Source organism: Chanodichthys erythropterus, chromosome 16, assembly GCF_024489055.1.
Source record: "Chanodichthys erythropterus isolate Z2021 chromosome 16, ASM2448905v1, whole genome shotgun sequence".
In the NCBI taxonomy this organism is placed as follows: Eukaryota; Metazoa; Chordata; class Actinopteri; order Cypriniformes; family Xenocyprididae; genus Chanodichthys; species Chanodichthys erythropterus.
The window spans coordinates 24,283,430-24,302,355 of record NC_090236.1 but is presented as its reverse complement, the minus strand read 5'-3'; the positions used below and the strand labels follow the sequence as shown (position 1 = coordinate 24,302,355).

The following is an 18,926-nucleotide window of genomic DNA, read 5'->3' as shown; positions in this document are numbered from 1 at the left end:
ACCCAGTCAAACCTCAAATCAGTCCAGATCCAATCTGGCATTTCAGCAGAGCACTGGGAAAAAAAAAAATTCTCTACTCGTTCGACTCTGGCGGGGCTTACCCGTCCGATCGCTGTGAGTATTGAACTCCTGTCGGATGGCACGAGAGCCCTCCCAGTCGAAAATAGCTAAACATTTTGCGTTTGCACCAGTGGGGGCTTACCTGTCCGATCGCTGCAAGTATTGAACTCCTGTCGGATGGTGCAAGAGTCCTCCCAATCGGAAATAGCTAAACGTCTTTGTGTTTACGTTAGTGGGGGCTGTCTGATTGCAGCGAGTATTGAACTCCCGTCGGATGCTGTTCTTTCTCGATGTTCTGGCTGGTGGGGTTGACTCACCATGTGTTCGGGCCAGTTACCAAGCTCAGAGCCCTCTCCCCGGACAGCACGCCAAATGCGTTTACCATTAATTTATCTGACTTATTTGTAAGTGTGAACTTGTGAAATTATGTTTTATTAACGTAGTTCGGGAGGAGCAAGTCAAATATCCCAATTATCACGTCATCTCAACCAGCTGTCAACAATCTGTAATCAACATATCTATTTAAAGGTGCCCTAGAATCAGAATTTGAATTTATCTCGGCATAGTTGAATAACAAGAGTTCAGTACATGGAAAAGACATACATTGAGTTTCAAACCCCATTGTTTCCTCCTCCTTATGTAAATCTCATTTGTTTAAAAGACTTCCGGAAAACACTCGGATCTCAACATAACACCGACTGTTACGTAACAGTCGGGACCATTAATATGTATGACCCCAATATTTGCATAATGCCAGCCCATTCGACGCATTACACAAGGAAAGGCAGTATTAACAGCTGGATCTGTGCACAGACAAGGTAAGCAAGCAAAAACAACAGCGAAAAATGGCAGATGGAGCAATAATAACTGACATGATCCATGATATCATGATATTTTTAGTGATATTAGCATGTTGCTAATATACTGTTAAATGAGGTTAAAGTTACCATCGTTTCTTACTGTATTCCCGGAGACGAGAGTCGTTGCTATTTTCATTGTTAAACACTTGCAGTCTGTAAAATTCATAAACACAACTTCATTCTTTATAAATCTCTCCAACAGTGTGTAATGTTAGCTTTAGCCACAGAGCATAGCCTCAAACTCACACAGAATCAAACGTAACCATCTAAATAAATACTTTACTCACATAATTCGAAGCATGCATACAGCATGCTTGACGAACATCTTGTAAAGATCCATTTGAGGGTTATATTAGCTGTGTGAACTTTTGTAAATGCACTGTATGATAGTCGAGAGCTCGCAGGGCAGAGGGAACGCATCTCTTAAAGGGGCCGTGCTGAAAAAATCAGTGCATAGTTAATAATGCCCCAAAATAGGCAGTTAAAATTTTTTTTTTTTTTAAATCTATGGGGTATTTTGAGCTGAAACTTCACAGACACATTCAGGGGACATCTAGGACTTATATTACATCTTGTAAAAAAACAATCTAGGGCACCTTTTATCAGCATGAGTACAGGCCTATATATAATCAGTCAAACACACTTAAGGATCCTCGACAGTTTTCAGAATCCCTCCACCACCCCGTCTGTGTTCGGGCTAGTTACCAAACTCGGAGCCCTCTCCCCGGACAGCACAGCAAATACGTTTACCAATTAATTTATCTGCCTTATTTGTAAGTGTGAACTCGTGAATATCAATGAGAAGAAAGTGAGCCATATGCACACAGCAGCATCATTTCCATATGCAAAACTGGCCTGCTGCCATGCCAACAATTTGCTGACAAGTGTCAGATGGGACACAGCTCTGATTGAACAAATGTACTATGGATGTTTTGGATTTTAAAACTGTGACAGTATTCAGAGGCTTTTGTAGCATATCTGGAAGCAGTTAAAAAGCAAGGGGACACATTCCCTCATGTGGAATCAGCTTTTCCCATAAAGAGTGCCATTGTTTCCATAGGCACCAAGATTTTTACAGTACTGTACCTTTAAATTTTGGTCCGCTTTTGGGAGGATATACAATTATGTAATGTACATTGATGTTCTTCCAAACATTTTTGTCATTTACCATAACTTCCCTTTAAATTATTGAAAAGAAAGTAATTGTAAAAGCTGAAAAAATGTCATCTGCACCACTCCAATTTCAAATCAATACAAATAAGAACTGTTCCCTTTCAGTCTGTCACATTCGATGTTACGTCGGAACTGAACCGACGAATTGGGATCTCACTTGAGAAACCAATCCTCTTCAAGTGTAACCTAAACGAGCCAATGTACATTGGCATGCAAGATTTGCATCTCATGCTCTGCCACCGCAGCACGGGTATAAATAGGAAGCGGATGCATCACATATTCAGCTTTTCACTTCGGAGCCGGGCAGTTCTGCAATCCTGACTAAGAGTGTGCTCTATGATCTACTGTTCTTCAGGAAAGAAGCCTCTTCGATTGGTGTTGGTGTGACGGAGCTTGCAGCGGTGGTCAAGATCTCTAAAGATCATTCAAACAACTGTTTTCACAGCTTTTCAGAGAGTTGCACCTTCAATGAGTTTGCTGTTCATTCAGCCTGAGAGAGGTTGCGCCTTCAATGAGTGTGAGTGCACACAGCAGGCTGCACTAATCCCTGCTTGTTGTGCCGTGGCTATTTCCCCTGTGTGCTTCAGCATAATAATAATAAGACTGTGTCCTTACCTTCAGGCTGTCCCTGACGCCTCCAGTATTTGCAAAGGTCACGGAGGTAGCCATTGTTCCCCCGAGAGAATGCGCCGTTCGCGTCTTCAACTACCTCGATGACTGGCTCGTACTCGCCCAGTCACGGAAGTGTGAACACAGGGACAGCCAGTTGGGACATTGGGTCAGCTGAGAAAAGAGCAAACTCTCCCCTTTTCTCAGAATGGAGCTGGATTCTGTCAACCAAACAGCACGCCTCACAGAGGATCATGTTTGACCAGTGTTGAACTGCTTGAATTTGTTCAAAGGCAGGACAACGGCCCCACTGAAACTTATACAGAGGCTCCTGGGGTATATGGCATCCACAGCTGCAGTAACGCCACTCAGATTGCTTGATATGAGGCCACTTCAGCACTGGCTTCACGGCCGAGTTCTTAGATGGGCATGGCAGAGCGACACACACAACGGGTTACGATCACTCCATTCTGCCACCAAACCTTCAGCCCAAAGTCAGACCCTTGTTTTTTTCTATGGGCAGGAGTTCCCCTAGAACAAGTGTCCGGGCATGCTGTGGTCTACAAAGATGCCTCTGCCACCGACTGGGGTGCACGTACAATGAGCATGCAGTTTTAATTTGGGCCACTTCAGAGTGCAAGCATTGCGGTGATCATTGCGTACATCAACCATCAGGGAGGTCTACGCTCCCACTGCAACTCGCCTGCCATCTCCTCCTTTGGAGTCAGAAGCATCTGAGGTCCCTTCGTGCCATTCGCATTCTGGGCCTGCTCAATTGAGCAGCCGACAAGCTCTCACAACAGCCTGCGCTTCCAGGAGAATGACTCCATCCCTAGTCGGTCCAGCTGATTTGGAGACGCTCAGATAGATCTGATTGCCTCTCTGGACACGTCGAATTGCCAGTTGTTTTACTCCCTGACTGAGGGGATCCTCGGCATGGACTGGCATGCAGCTGGCCCTGGGACCTACGCAAGTATGCATTTCCACCAGTGAGCCTCCTTGCACAGACACTGTGCAAAGTCAGGGAGAACGAGGAGCAGGTCTTGCTAGTTGCACCCTATTGGCCAAACCGGACCTGGTTCCCAGAACTCCTTCTCATGACAGCCCCTCCCTGGTGCATTCCTCTGAGGAAGAATCTGCTCTCTCAGAGATGGGGCACCCTATGGCTAAATCCTCCTCCTTGCAGGTGGAGCATTTTCGGTCAACAAAGCTTGCTTGGAATTTGGCCTTGCCTACTCTTACATTATCCTGGCACTCCGGCTCGAATATGTGCCGAAGGTTCCCACCACTCCCTTCAGGGACCAGGTGGTGAACCTGCAACCGCTGCCCCTAGAGGAGGCAGACCCAAATCTAGCTTTGCTCTGTCCCGTCCATGCTTTGCACCTGTACGTGGACTGAATGCAGAGCTTCAGGTCCTCAGACCAGCTCTTTGTCTGTTACAGAGGCTAACGGAAGGGAAAGGCTGTCTCCAAGCAAAGGATGGCTCACTGGATAGTGGACGCCATCGCCTTGGCTTATCAAAGCCTGCTCAGGTTGAGAGCTCACTCAACTATAAGTGTTGCTTCTTCCTGGGTGCTGGCACACAGTGCCTTGCTGACAGATGTATGCAGAGTTGCGGGCTGGGCGACACCCAACACATTCGCTAGATTCTACGCTTAGCCTTCGTGTAGAGCCGGTATCCTCCAGTGTACTCGCCCCAAGTGGCCAGGAGCGAGAGGGACCCATTTAGTGTCGGCTTGCCAGTGTCTTTCCCTTGGCAGAGTCCGCTCTGCTGTCTGATTAGGAGGCTTACGCAGGGTGCTGGAAGGGCCAGCAACAATGGCATTTTATTAGGGATCCCAATTCGTTGTTCATTTCCAACATAACTTTGAACGTGACTGACTTAAAGGGAATGTCCTGTTACATATGTAACCCTCATTCCCTGAATGAGGGAATGGAGATTTTACGTCCTGTCACCACAGTTGCTCTACCACCACTGAGCGGCCGGGTCACCGGCATGGCTTCTCAGTGAAAACCTGAATATGCAATCCATCCACTTCCTATTTATACCCATGCTGCGGTGCGGAGCGTTAGATGCAAATCTCGCATGCCAGTGTACATTGGCTCATTTGGTCTCTCAAGCAAGATTCCAATTTGATGGTTCAGTTGCGATGTAACGTCTCTGTTCCCTCGTTCAGGGAATGAGTGTTACATACATAACATAGGTGTTTTTCTTTCTTTTCTTTTTTTCCTAGTCATCAAAGAATACTGAAAAAAAAATCATGCTTTCCAAAAAAAAAAAAATAAAAAAAAAATAAGCAGCACAACTGCTTTCAACATTATAATAATAATAATAATAATAAGACTGTCTAAAACAACAAATCGGCATATTAGAATGATTTCTGAAGGATCATGTGACACTTAAGAATGAAATAATGATATTAAAAATTCAGCTTTGCCATCACAGGAATAAATTTTAAAATAGAAAACAGCTATTTTAAGTTTCATAATATTACTGTTATTACAGTATTTTACTGATGAAGTAAATGCAGCCTAGTAGAGCATAGGAGACTTCTATCAAATACATTAAAAATCTTACAGACCCCAAACTTTCGGACATTAGGGTATATATCATTGTTAAAGCTAATAAAAAAACAACAATATTCAGCGTACATCAATTTTTCTTAATGCCAAAATTCATAATCTAGTACATATACACTGCAAATAAACCCTTTCAAGTGCACTTTCATCACGGAGAGCTTTTCAGAAAATCTTTCAAGTGATAAATGTTCTGTTTTTTCTGCAGCACATGCTTTTTCGACAGCCTGCAATCAAACCACTGTAATTGGTGGCATGATGTCACAGAGTAGAAGCTTCAGTTAGTAGTATGAAACCACAGAACCATATTCCAGTCTACTGTGGCTTTGTCAAGCTTGCTTCAAATATGTGCAACACTTGCTTAATGATGGTCTTGGATGTAGGGCAGTGCTTATAGTTTCAAAATCCCTGCGATGGACAATCATGATGCCAGTGGGTCAAATGAATGCCTCTACAAAGATTGCACACATGTGGTTGGTTTAGTCTTTAAGCTTTAAATATGCCTGGGAACCCTGTAGTCATGAAAAATGCATAATGTCAGGGGGAGCAGCGGTTCAGTGTGTCAGTGAAGACACGCAAAATGGTCTGGCCAATCTAAATGAGGGTTAGAGACATGCCCTCTGGTGCCAAGCTAAAGACTGCTTGGCACACACTGGGAAACACCTCCCAAGAGCCTGGAAAGAGCTGAAGTTCATCGAGTGTCAATTTAATGACCATATCTGAATGAGTCAGTGGGTAAGTGGGTTGATTACAAACTGAGTCACTCTCTCTGCATCTGAATATGCCTACTTTCATACTATATAGTAGGCAAAAAACAATATGTGAGCGGAGTAGTATTGTGGACTTCATAGAGCAGTAGGCTACAAGTACCTGGATGACCTACTAGTTCCGGCAAGTTTCTGAAGTGCACATTCAATGGACACTTAAGCTGCATCCCAATTCAGAGGCTGCATCTTTCGAAGGTTGTAATGAGCATTGTTAAATGGGATGGTCTAGCCTACAGAGGATTGTTCTTGTCACCTAGCAACTGTGACATCTGCCATTGATAAGTGGCAGTAACGTTTGTATTGGACTATATTATATTAAACTGAAAACAAAACATGGTTCACAAACTGTCTAAATATGTTCACCGTGATCCATTTCTGCATATAATAAAGAGTATAAACTATATATAATCACATCTTAGTAAGATATAAGACAACATTTGGACCGATTTAGAGGCTGTTTATGTCGCGTCTAAAATGCACCGCTTTTTTCTCCTTATTTCCAAAGCGCTCAGGAGCTTGTGCTCCCGTGGCTTCTGTCGTAAAAAAACATAAACTTCACTCTCCACAACGACAAGGAAGTTTCAGTAATAGATATTTAGCACTGAAAAACCCCTGCTGTAATCAAAATAATAGGCTTTGAAAAGTTAAAATGCTCTGGATATCCCAGCCTTCGTCGCACCGTGGTGATGCAATCGACCTTTGAATGCAGCCTTTGAAGGATGCAGCCTACAGTAGATGAGGCCATGGAAGAGGATTTGTAATTGGAAGTAAAGCGACGCAACTGATGCCATAAATCGCATGACAATGACAACATGGTGGATGTGGTGTGTCCGAATTACATTCATACTACACACATTCATACTATATCAAACATACACTTTAACGGTCACAAAGTTTCAAACCAAATGTATTACCTACTATATAGTATGTGATTTCGGATGCATCATCTGTTTTTCTTTGGTAGAATGATAACCTTTCCTTTCATTGTCTGATGAAAATGTAAAATAACTAAAGATCAGTTTTTTAAAAGCAATTCTGTTCACTTTTATTATCTTATATGGCATTTGATTGTGTGGAGTGTCCTCTAGTGGAAAGAGTTGGGACAGTGATGACTCTGTTCCACTTAAGGTGTTTTCAAGGACAGCATTAATAAGCCGTATTTGTACCATGTCATCATCAACAGACCCCTTGCATCATCAATGTATTGTTTCTCAGGTCCTTTTTCTTCTGTAAGATCATATGGAGAGAGAGAGAAAGAGAGAGAAAAATTTGGGTTTTATACATTTTTGTGCAGCTTGAAGTTCCTGTCTGACTGCAGAGCCAACGTAAGCTCTGTTTCCAACTGTACCTCCTTCTCACATCTCTGTCTCCTAATTCAAATCTGCAAGAGCCTCCATCAAAATTCTGTGTGGCCTCATGCCAGAGTTAACTTCCTGGATTGTTCAGTTACAGACTCGCTCACTTAAACACACTCTCTCTCTCTTTCTCACACACACACACACACACACACACGCGCGCACACACACGCACATATATACATGTCTACTTCGCTATCTAAAGGGGGAAAATCCATAGTCTTCTATTCTTTTTATATACAGCTAGTTACTATAACCTAACCCTAACCCATTTCTGCACTTAATTTACTTTATTTTTATACCTTTTTTTTCCCCTTTTTTTTTAAATAAGGATATCTCCAAAAGAATGTTTTGTCAGATTTATCACACATACATTTTGGGTTTCCATGTTTTATAGGAATTTTCATAGACATAATGATTTTTATATTGTACAAACTGTATATTCTAACATAGTATATATTTGTATGAGCCAAAAATCAAACTTGATTGAGGGCCGAAAGCAAATGTTGCATTATATAACATTATATAAAAATTATATTAAAATTGATAAAAAAAAAAAATAAAAAAAAAACATATTTTCACATTTCAATGCAAAAATTATATCTGAACATCCATCAAACAAGATACATTTACTTGAAAGCAAAATTGTAAAAGAAATATATCTTTTAGTTTATTTGTCTTACATCACTGGCAAATTTTTTTTTTTTTAAACTTTAAAGAGATTTACGCTTACATCCAAGTCTGAACCACTTAAAAATGTTTATGCTTAAAACTTATTAATAAAATTGATTTCTTATGGCAGGTAAGAGACAATAATTGGCTTAGCTTGCCTGAAAAAGAAAAACAAACTTAAAGATGCTGGGGTTACTAAAGAATTAATTCAGTTTCACGTATCACATAAAGTGAAGGCACAATTCTTAGAGTTCGCAGAAAAGTTGTGGCTGTTAAATACCACATATGTTCAGGTTACCCTAAATAAACATTTGGTGCCATGCAGCCCTATCATGCCTCAGGCTGACCATGACCTTCATGCCAGTGCCAGAAAACACAAGGCCAATATTCCTCTTTTGATGGCCATTCGTTCATCATGCTGTTAAGGGATGCCTGGCAAACAAGGCACAGAGTGATCAAAAGTTTTGTTTAGAGAGAATGCCAGTGCCAGACCATGCAAGGCCAATATTCCTTCTTTGATGGCTATTCGTTCATCATGCTGTTAGGGGATGCCTGGCAAACAAGGCACAGTGTGATCAAAATTTCCATTTAGAGAGAAATGTTTCAGCACCGTACTTTGAAGAAACTACTTCTAAAAAGGTTAATATACCTATAACACAGGATTTCACATGGATCTTTCTTTCAGCCTCAATGTTGAATACATGAGATGAATGTCTTATTTTAGTTCAACAGGAAGAACTCAGAAAGAGGGAGAGGGACGAGATGTGAAAGAGAAATGAAAAAGAATTGTAAGCTCATATACAACCACTGGAAAAGGCATTTATAGGAACTGCTAACCACGCAGTTTAAAAGTACAGAGCAGGGAGATTGAAGACTACGTAAAGCTGAGTTGTCTGTACTAAGCGAGTTTCTTTTTTTGTCCCAGTACTGGAGCAGATTGAGCGCCAGTGCCAGTGCTTCTGACAGAAACCTCTCTTGGCTACTGTTATGGCAGTGTGTTTGAGGGGAATGGGGCCAGCCGAAGACAGAAAGTTGGACCAAAAAGGGGCAAAACTGTGAATATACTGTGAACTGTATCCATGATCAAAAACAAATAAATTCCACAGCCACTGAATCATCTGGTCAGCTTCTGTTCGCTCCAGACACCCTTACTCGAAACCAACAGGACACTCCTATTGTCAAAATATGAATGCACTGGATTTGTAAGATACCCATTTAGTTACAGTTTTTAAGCATTTCTGACAGGTATTGGCAAAAGTAGTCTGAGCAAAATTCACATAAAGTCTAAAAGGACGCTAGGCTTTATCGTTTATATACAGTAGTAATATCATTAATATAGTCATATAAGTGTATTCATTTAAGGTGACAAAATCCACACAGTTTGAGTGGTAAATTGCATGAGAGAAAAAGAAAAAGAAATGCTACAAAAATGAAAAAAGCTTTAAATTTTGTCTGGTACGAACTTTCACAGGTTACAACACAAAGATGAGAAAGTTAAATGTAAGAAAACAATATTTCCTCATCAATAGTGTGCTCAAATATTTAGACAAGACCGAGAGAGAAAGAGAAGAATGTTCCCCTCAGTTACGTCTTTCTGCTTGCGCTTCCCGTTGACTACTATGAAACCAGATCATTAAATTGATTCCATCTGTACGTTTGTGGATTAACTTTCCATCCACCAGCACAGCCGTCAGCCCCTTTCCTGCATATTCCCTCATTTACAAAGATTTACCATCCCTATTACGCCAAATAATATGATTCAGTCATTTTGTCAAGCCGTAATGCAATATAAATTTGTCAGTCATATAAAGTATAACATCAACCCTTTAGCATTTTTACCAAAAACAAAATGATATTACAATATCAGTGTGCCCTAATAATTTATAAATAAATCACTCACTAAACTGAAACACAGCATCAAACTGTCTGCTGCCAAAAGGGGAACACACTGACACTTAACTAACTGTGTGCTGTAAATAATAATAAAAAAAAAAAAAAATGGAACAACATAAAAGAACTTGCTGACAGTCCTGGACTCATTTCAATGTTCATACCATCATCTCACAACAAAGGCTTGACTGATGAATGCTGTTGTTTGTGTGTGATGTCAAACAAATTGGTGTTTACAGAGTTTGTAGACATTGTCCTTATCCAAATGCCATCTAGTCATTAACATGCTCATTGCAGACTCTCATTCATCAGTTTGAACTGGATATAAAGTTCACAGTTGTGTAATCAAAGGAAATGTAGTTCAGTCTGATGTGTCTTTAGATAACTTCAAGATGTGTTATGCAGTCTGTAACCCCATCTCCTGTCTCATGGTGGCGCTGGTGCACTTTCTCATTTGGTGACAGTCATTTATTTATTTATTCTTTAATTTTGAATGGCACAATGCAAACACACAGAAAACTTATTGCAGTCACTCTAAAAAGATGGAATAATGTCAAAATGACTTTTATGATAATGTCATAATGTTACAATATGTAATTTATCATAAAGATAATGCAAATATTCTCTTGAAAAATGGCTTCACCTTTGTTCATAAGTTAAGATAATGTACTTGCATACTGTTTTCCCAGTACATAGACTACGTCTTTTCATTTCAAATATATGAAATGGTATATTAAATAATGATTAATGTTTGCACTATAAACAACAAAGTGTTAGTAGAAGTAGTAGTAGCAGTAGTAGTAGTAATATAAACTAATACATACTGTAATTATTATAATAATGATATCAGAGTGGAACAATAATATAGTTTATTACATTTACAATTATTTATTATTTATTAATAATGACTTTTATTATTATTATTATTATTATTATTATTATTATTATTATTATATTACACACTGATGTCTTCTCAGATCATATTATTTTATAATAATATATTATAGTATAATAAATTATTTAATAATATAATATTATTTAATAATGACTTTATATTATTATTCTATGCCATCTTAGAAAATTATATTACTTAATAATATAATAATTATTTGGTAATATAATAATTTAATTATACAGTAATATTTAATAATAATGACTTTATTATTATTATTATTATTATAATAAGAGGATTATTATTATTATTATTATTATTATTATTCCACGCTGATGCCATCTCAGAAAATGATACTGAAGAATTATTATTTTTTTTTTGTATATTGTACATTTTTGTATATTTATTAAACATACCTTTTCAGGTCTTTTTCCTAGTTGCTGATCCTGAAGTAAGCATGTGCATCTTCTCGAACCTCCACCTGGCAGGTCAATGTTTAGGGTCTCATTCAGCTCCCTAGAGCAAAAAGTGAATATTATAAATGATCTGCTGCTTATCTGCTGATGACAGTAATTACACGCTAATGGAGTTCTAAAAAAAAAAGTATTTGTTGCTCTTGTTGTTGTCAGGAATCTTCTGCTGAACACAAAAGAATATATTTTGAAAAATATGTGTAATCAAAAGTTGATGGACCCCATTGACTTCCACAGTATAGAACAAAAATACTCTGGAAGTCAATGGGGACCATCAACTGTTTGGTTACCGACATCAAAACATTCAACATTATATTCTTGTGTTCAGCAGAAGAAATTCAGGTTTGGAACAACTTGAGGGTGAATAAAATATAACAGAATTGTCATTTTTTGGGTAAACTATCCCTTTAAGACTTCTGAGACTTCATAACAGAGGTAGGGATTTCATTAAGTGGGCCTAGAAGGTCACCCAGAACACCCTAGAAACCACATAGCAACAACTCAGAACACTCAACTATCTTTTATCCATCTGAACCTCAAAGTTCAAACTATTTTAAATGAAGACATTGCCAACTAAATAAAGGTGTGTCTGTCTAAAAAAAAAAAACTAAATTTAGTTAAAAGTACATTCTTACCTAACTCTGCTATTAGTTTCAGTGGTCTAGATCTTGGAATTGGTTTCATTTTATTTTGTTGAATGTCAAATATATCCATGATGAAAGTGGAGCGATCAGCCAGAGAATTCACGCGCCACAAATATTTAACAGTACAGGGCACAGGTCAACATAAACAACGAGAAGCATTGTGGCAAATAATACTATACATACATAATGGAAAAACAGTCCATTTTTTGTGAATTGGGCTACAATGGTTGTGTTATTTTTTTTTGACTCGCCAAAAAGTGCCAGTTTATAGTCATATTTGTTAATGAAGTTAGTGCTACAGTGCAAGTAGCAGCAGACGTGTTTTGTTGACACTTTTTTTTGTGCATCTTTTTATGTCATCACATTAAAGCGTACCTGCTACAATGAGGTACAAAAAATAAAATTAAAAGAAATTTTAAGATTCCTGATTGTAAACATCATCAATGACCATTCATGGACCTTAAACACACCTTTTTTTTTAGTGAAAAATACCTTTTTCTAAGGAGAGCTGGCCTGAAAACGTCTCGGTTACGTATGTAACCCTCGTTCCCTGAAGGAGGGAACGGAGACGTACGTCAGTAGTGACCGACGAATTGGGATATCGCTTAGAGAGCCCTATCATCTTCGTGTAAACTAAAACAAGCCAATGGAATTGGCGTGCGATAATTGCATAATGCGCACCGCCCCCGACAGGTGTATATAAATAGGAAGCAGATGCAATCGCACTCTGTTTTTCGCTGAGGAGACAACTGGTGTCCGCACTACAGCGAGGGTACAGAAACTGTGGCGACGGGACGTACGTCTCCGTTCCCTCCTTCAGGGAACGAGGGTTACATACGTAACCGAGACGTTCCCTTTCAGTCGGTCACGTTCGACGTACGTCAGTAGTGACCGACGAATTGGGATCCCAACTAAAGCGCCACAGTTACGAAACCCCTTCCAGTGCCCAGCACAAGCTCAGCCGCCCATAGCACCGGCTGGCGGTGAAGGGGGCGAGCTTACACCGAGAGAGTCTACTGCTGTCTAACCACTACCCACTAAGTAAACTAGACACACTGGGGAAGCGAACCCGTAAGGGCCGCTGCGGAGACCACTACCTACCCAATGGGGGAGGAGTTTATGTGGGAAATACACACATGGACTGGCCCGGGGGGGCAGTACGCATATGGAGTCCCTGGGATGGCTCCACCTGGTTAGGGGGAGACTCATCTGACAGGTGACAGCAGAGCTGGCTCTGCTAAGGGAAAGACACGGACTCGGCCCGTAGGGAGTTTTAAACCGTGGAAAATACACATATGGGACCGCTCACGTAGAGGGGTCACGACATATGGGCCCCAGCCAACAGACAGCGTCAGCGACGGATGTAGGCCTGGCATCAGACACTCCGCAATGTCCGAGCCGAAGGGGGAGGCGGAGGAACTCGACAGGGTTCGCCAGCGGGGAACACGACTGGAGCGAAAGTATGCACGTATTCCGGCCAGTGGCGGGAATGGCATTGCAAGCCGACACTTAGAGCGGGTACAACACGTCTACCGACTAGTGGATGCGAGTACACGCGAGGATACCGGCTCTACACGTAGGCTATAAAACCTAGCGAACGTGTTAGGTGTCGCCCAGCCCGCAGCTCTACAGATATCTGTCAGCGAGGCGCCCTGAGCCAGCGCCCAGGAAGAGGCCACCCCTCTGGTGGAGTGGGCTCTCAACCCGAGCGGGCAAGGCACGCCCTGGGATTCGTACGCCAAGGCGATGGCATCCACTATCCAGTGGGCCATCCTCTGCTTGGAGACAGCCTTTCCCTTCTGCTGGCCTCCGTAACAGATGAAGAGCTGATCTGAGGTCCTGAAGCTTCGCGTTCTATCCACGTAAACGCGCAGAGCGCGGACGGGACAGAGCAAAGCTAGGGCTGGGTCTGCCTCCTCCGAGGGCAGCGCTTGCAGGTTCACTACCTGATCTCTGAAGGGAGTGGTAGGAACCTTGGGCACGTATCCAGGCCGGGGTCTCAGGATGACGTGAGAAGCACCGGGCCCGAATTCTAGGCACGTTTCGTCGACCGAAAATGCATGCAGATCCCCTACCCTCTTCAGGGAAGCCAATGCAACCAGAAGAACCGTCTTAAGAGACATTAGTTTCAGGTCGACTGATTGCAAAGGTTCGAAGGGATGACCCCGGAGAGCTGTGAGAACCAGGGTCAAATCCCAAGAGGGTACGGAGGAAGGGCGAGGAGGATTCAGTCTCCTGGCCCCCCTCAGGAATCTGACGATCAGATCGTGTTTCCCCAGGGACTTACCCTCAACTGCATGGTGATGTGCGGCAATAGCGGCAACATACACCTTGAGGGTGGAGGGAGACAGCCTTCGCTCCAACCCATCTTGCAGAAAGGAAAGCAAGGATCCGACCGAACATGATCGGGGGTCCTCTCGGCGAGAGGCGCACCATTCGACGAACAGGTTCCACTTCAACGCGTAGAGATTCCTAGTGGAAGGAGCTCTAGCGGAAGTGATGGTGTCTACGACCGCTTGCGGGAGATCACTCAGAACCTCCGCATCCCGTCCAGGGACCACACGTGGAGGTTCCACAGATCGGGACGCGGGTGCCACAGGGTGCCCCGTCTCTGAGTCAGGGGTCCTTCCTCAGAGGAATCGGCCAGGGAGGTGCTGTCGCGAGGAGAATGAGGTCTGAGAATCAGGTCCGAGTGGGCCAGTACGGAGCCACTAACAGAACCTGCTCCCCGTCCTCCCTGACCTTGCACATGAGTTGTGCGAGAAGGCTCACTGGGGGAAACGCATGTTTGCGCAGACCCGGGGGCCAGCTGTGTGCCAGGGCATCCGTGCCGAGCGTGCCGCCGGTCAGGGAATAAAACCACTGGCGGAGGGCAGTTTCCGGGGAGGCAAACAGGACTACCTGGGCCTCGCCGAAACGCTGCCAAATCAGCTGGACCGCCTGGGGTGGAGCCGCCACTCGCCCGCAAGTAGATGCTGCCGTGACAGCTCGTCGGCTGCACGGTTGAGCACACCTGAGACACGAGTGGCCCGAAGGGACCTCAGATCCTTCTGACTCCACAACAAGAGATGGCGGGCGAGTTGCAACATGCGACGGAAGCGTAGACCACCTTGACGGTAGGTGTACGCAACGGCCGCAGTGCTTAGTGAGCGGACTAGAACGTGCTTGCCTGACAACAGCTCCTTGAAGCGGGCCAGCGCAAGACGAACCGCTAGCAACTCGAGGCAATTGGTATGCCAATGCAGCTGAGGCCCCGTCCAAAGACCTGTCACTGCATGCCCGTTGTACGTGGCCCCCATCCCGTGGCAGAGACATCTGTGGAGACCACAGCGTGCCTGGACACTCGTTCGAGGGGTACTCCGGCCCACAGGAACGAAGGGTCCAACCACCGGACAAGGGTGCGACGGCAGCTCGGTGTCACGGGGACACGGAGCGTGCCGCACTGCCACGCCATCTCGGGACCCGGCCGCGGAGCCAGTGTTGAAGCGGTCTCATATGAAGCAATCCGAGCGGCGTTACCGTGGCTGCAGATGCCATATGCCCCAGGAGCCTCTGAAAATCTTTCAGTGGAGCCGCTGTCCTGCACTTGAGCGAGCTCAGGCAGTTCAACACCGACTGGACGCGCACCTCGGTGAGACGCGCAGTCCGTGCGACCGAGTCTAGCTCGAGACCGAAACAAGAGATCCTCTACCCGGGGGCGAGTTTGCTCTTGTCCCAGTTGACCTGAAGACCCAACCGGCTGGGAGCTACAACCATGTCGGGTAGGACTTTGTACTGACATGCCCGACCCTCGAACACAGACCGACCTAGGAAGGGTCTGTGTCGAGGCAGAATCGAGACATGAAAGTACGCGTCCTTCAGGTCTATTGCTGCAAACCAATCCTGGGGACGGTCCAGGATTGGCCGTAGCCCACCGCCCTTTTTCGGTACAATGAAGTAGGGGCTGTAGAACCCTGACTTCATATCGGCTGGAGGGACCGGCTTGATTGTATCCTTCGCCAGGAGGACAGCAACCTCCACCCGGAGAACAGGTGCACTGTCCAACGACACCTGAGTGAAGTGGACAGCCCTGAAGACCGGGGGACGCCGGGCGAACTGAATCGCATAGCCGAGTCTGATAGTACGAGTGAGCCCACTGGACAGGCTGGGGAGCGCTATCCACGCTTCCAGACACTGAGCCAGCGGGACCAAAGGCACCACAGACGCACCGGGGTGGGGCAGCAAGGCAGAGAGGGACCCGACTCGGACGGCTTGAGGGCGGCCCGGAGTGGGGTCGGACTCTGCGAGGCAGCAGTGTGCATGGGAGACGGCGCACGGGACGCGGTCTGCACCATCACACTGCCACCTGCTGGCGAATGGGGAGGGAGCTGTCAGCGGCGAGGCGGAGTCTGGCACACTGGCAGACACCCCCTGTTGTGACCTGGAGTTTGAGGAAACTGCTCTTTTTGTGGCAAAGTGGGTACCGCTGGACTCCGGAGAGCCAGCGGCGGTAGATGGACAGCCGCCACAAAATCCCCCCCGGCCCTCCTCCGGGGGTGGGAGAGCAGATGGAATACTCTCCCAAAGGGCAGGAACCTTCCGCTCCTTCCGCTGGGCACCACGTCCGCGCCCGGCACCCTTTTGTTTGGCTGGTGTAGGCTGCTGCTTTGCCAACTTAGCAGGGGCGGAGGAAGACGCAGGCGGGCGCCCTCGGCGACAAGCGGGCTGAGGCTGAGCCACGGGCGGCTGGGTGGAGGCAGCAGCGGACCGCCGTGGCATGACCTGTCTGATAGCCTCAGCCGGCTTCTGTGCAGCGGAGGACTGTTGGGCACAGCTCTCCACCGCGTCGCCGAAAAGGTCGACCGGAGACACGGGGGAATCCAGGAACCGATGTTTGTCGGTCTCCCTCATGTCTGCCAAGGTCAGCCAGAGGTGGCGTTGCTGGGCTACCAGAGTAGACATCGCCTGGCCAACAGAACGCGCTGTCACCTTAGTTGCCCGGAGGGCAAGGTCAGTGTCAGCGCGCAGCTCCCCAAGCAGCTGTTGGTCAGGACCTTCCTGGGGCATCTGCGACAGCTCTTTTGCCTGATAGACCTGCAAAAGGGCCATCGCGTGCAGGGCAGAGGCAGCCTGCCCACAGGCACTGTAAGCTTTCTCAGTCAGACCGGCTGAGAATTCACAGGCCTGGGACGGGAGACGCGGCTCACTGCGCCAGCCAGCGGCCGTTGGACACAACTGCGTCGCAACAGACCGCTCGACTGGCGGGATCTTCGCGTACCCCCTGGCTAGCCCGCCGTCCAGGGAGGTGAAGGCGGACGAGGGACCAGGCCCTGTACGAGCCCCATGCGGAGCTTGCCAAGACCTGGTCACCTCATCGTGTACTTCCGGGAAGAAAGGCATTGGGGCGGGACGCTGGATTTGACCAGCGCGACCCCCCGCCAAGTACCAATCGTCCGACCGAGATGGGCCGGGACAGGGTGGAGGGTTCCACTCAAGCCCGACGCACAAGGCGGCCCGGGAGAGCACAGCCGTGAGCTCGGGATCCGACTCGGGCAACGCTACCGTCCCGGGCGGCAGCGCGTTCGAATCCTCCCCCGAGGACTCAGGCTCACCTTCCGATGCAGCGATCGACATCCGATCCGCCGCCAGCACACCAAAGGTAACGGCTGGACAGTCCGTAGAGGGCCCAGTGGATACCAACGGTGGCACGATGGGTTGCGGTGCTGATGAGGCGGCAGGGGCCCGAGGAGCGTTTCCGCTCGGCGGGGAAGCCCTGACCGTAATCCTCCGGTCACCCTTCCTATACAGTGCCGTACCGTCATTCCGGTTCCCGGGGCCGGAAAAAACGGTCGTACGCGGCATAGGAGAGGGGACCCCCGCTTCCTGAGACTTCAGGAAGGAGAGTCTCGACCTCAGCATCGCGATAGTCATGCTCCCGCAATGGGAACATGAACCATCCACAAAAGCTGCTTCAGCGTGCAGAATGCCCAAACACGAGATGCAACGATTGTGCCCATCAGCAGGGACCAGGGAACGACCGCACCCATTAACGCACAGACGAAATGACATACTGTCAGGGTTCGTCTGTAAAGCTCTTTTAGAAGGGGAAGTCAACTCACTCGTGCTGAAGCACCCAGGGAGCGACGCGATGTGTCAGGTACACCACTCCCTGACACACCGAGGAACCGGCCCAAATCGCTACACACGCACACACTCTTTGTGTTGCTGTGAAAACAGCAGTTTTCGAGCTTATAGCTCAGCTCCTCGGAGACTCGCGACCTCGCTGAACGTGCCCTTTCACCAGCACTGAAAGCTCGCTGTAAATCCTCTTCTGAGGCAATGTTTTAGAATAAAACAAACGAAGAAAGGAGTCTTCTAAAACAGGACACCAGTGAATGGCTCCGAAGCGAAAGACAGAGTGCGATTGCATCTGCTTCCTATTTATATACACCTGTCGGGGGCGGTGCGCATTATGCAAATATCGCACGCCAATTCCATTGGCTTGTTTTAGTTTACACGAAGATGATAGGGCTCTCTAAGCGATATCCCAATTCGTCGGTCACTACTGACGTACGTCGAACGTGACCGACTGAAAGGGAACCCCTATTCTCTGATGTTTTTTCAAACACATCTGCAGTTTGACAAATTGCATTATAGTCACTTCATTTCAATATCTTCTGGACAAAGGCATCCAAGTGTTACAGGTGCAGTTAGTGCATTTAGGCCTGTTTATATGAATTTACAAGTAGCAAATTTTTAAAGTACACGTTAGCGTTAGAAGTAAGTTTTTCTAAATTCCTAATTTAAGTAAATTAGAGTATTATTTAAATGTTTTGTTTTGCTCGGTTTATTTTTTTCAGTAAGTTACACTGAAAGTAATAAGCATTCTGACTTCTTTAAAGAAGTACTGTGTAGTGAATTATATAATTAAAAAACTTAAGAGAAGTCACAGATAAAGGTTTCCAGCACTTTTCA

General features: G+C 45.4%; 1 long non-coding RNA gene across 1 annotated transcript in view; it reads right to left on the bottom strand.

Moving 5' to 3' along the window:
* LOC137002672 (uncharacterized) overlaps nt 1–18,926 on the bottom strand; it is a 51,581-nt gene that overhangs the window by 22,040 nt on the left and 10,615 nt on the right. The window contains exon 2 of the long non-coding RNA XR_010891903.1: nt 11,272–11,371. This is a non-coding gene — a long non-coding RNA (uncharacterized lncRNA). The remainder of the gene's footprint in view (nt 1–11,271; nt 11,372–18,926) is intronic.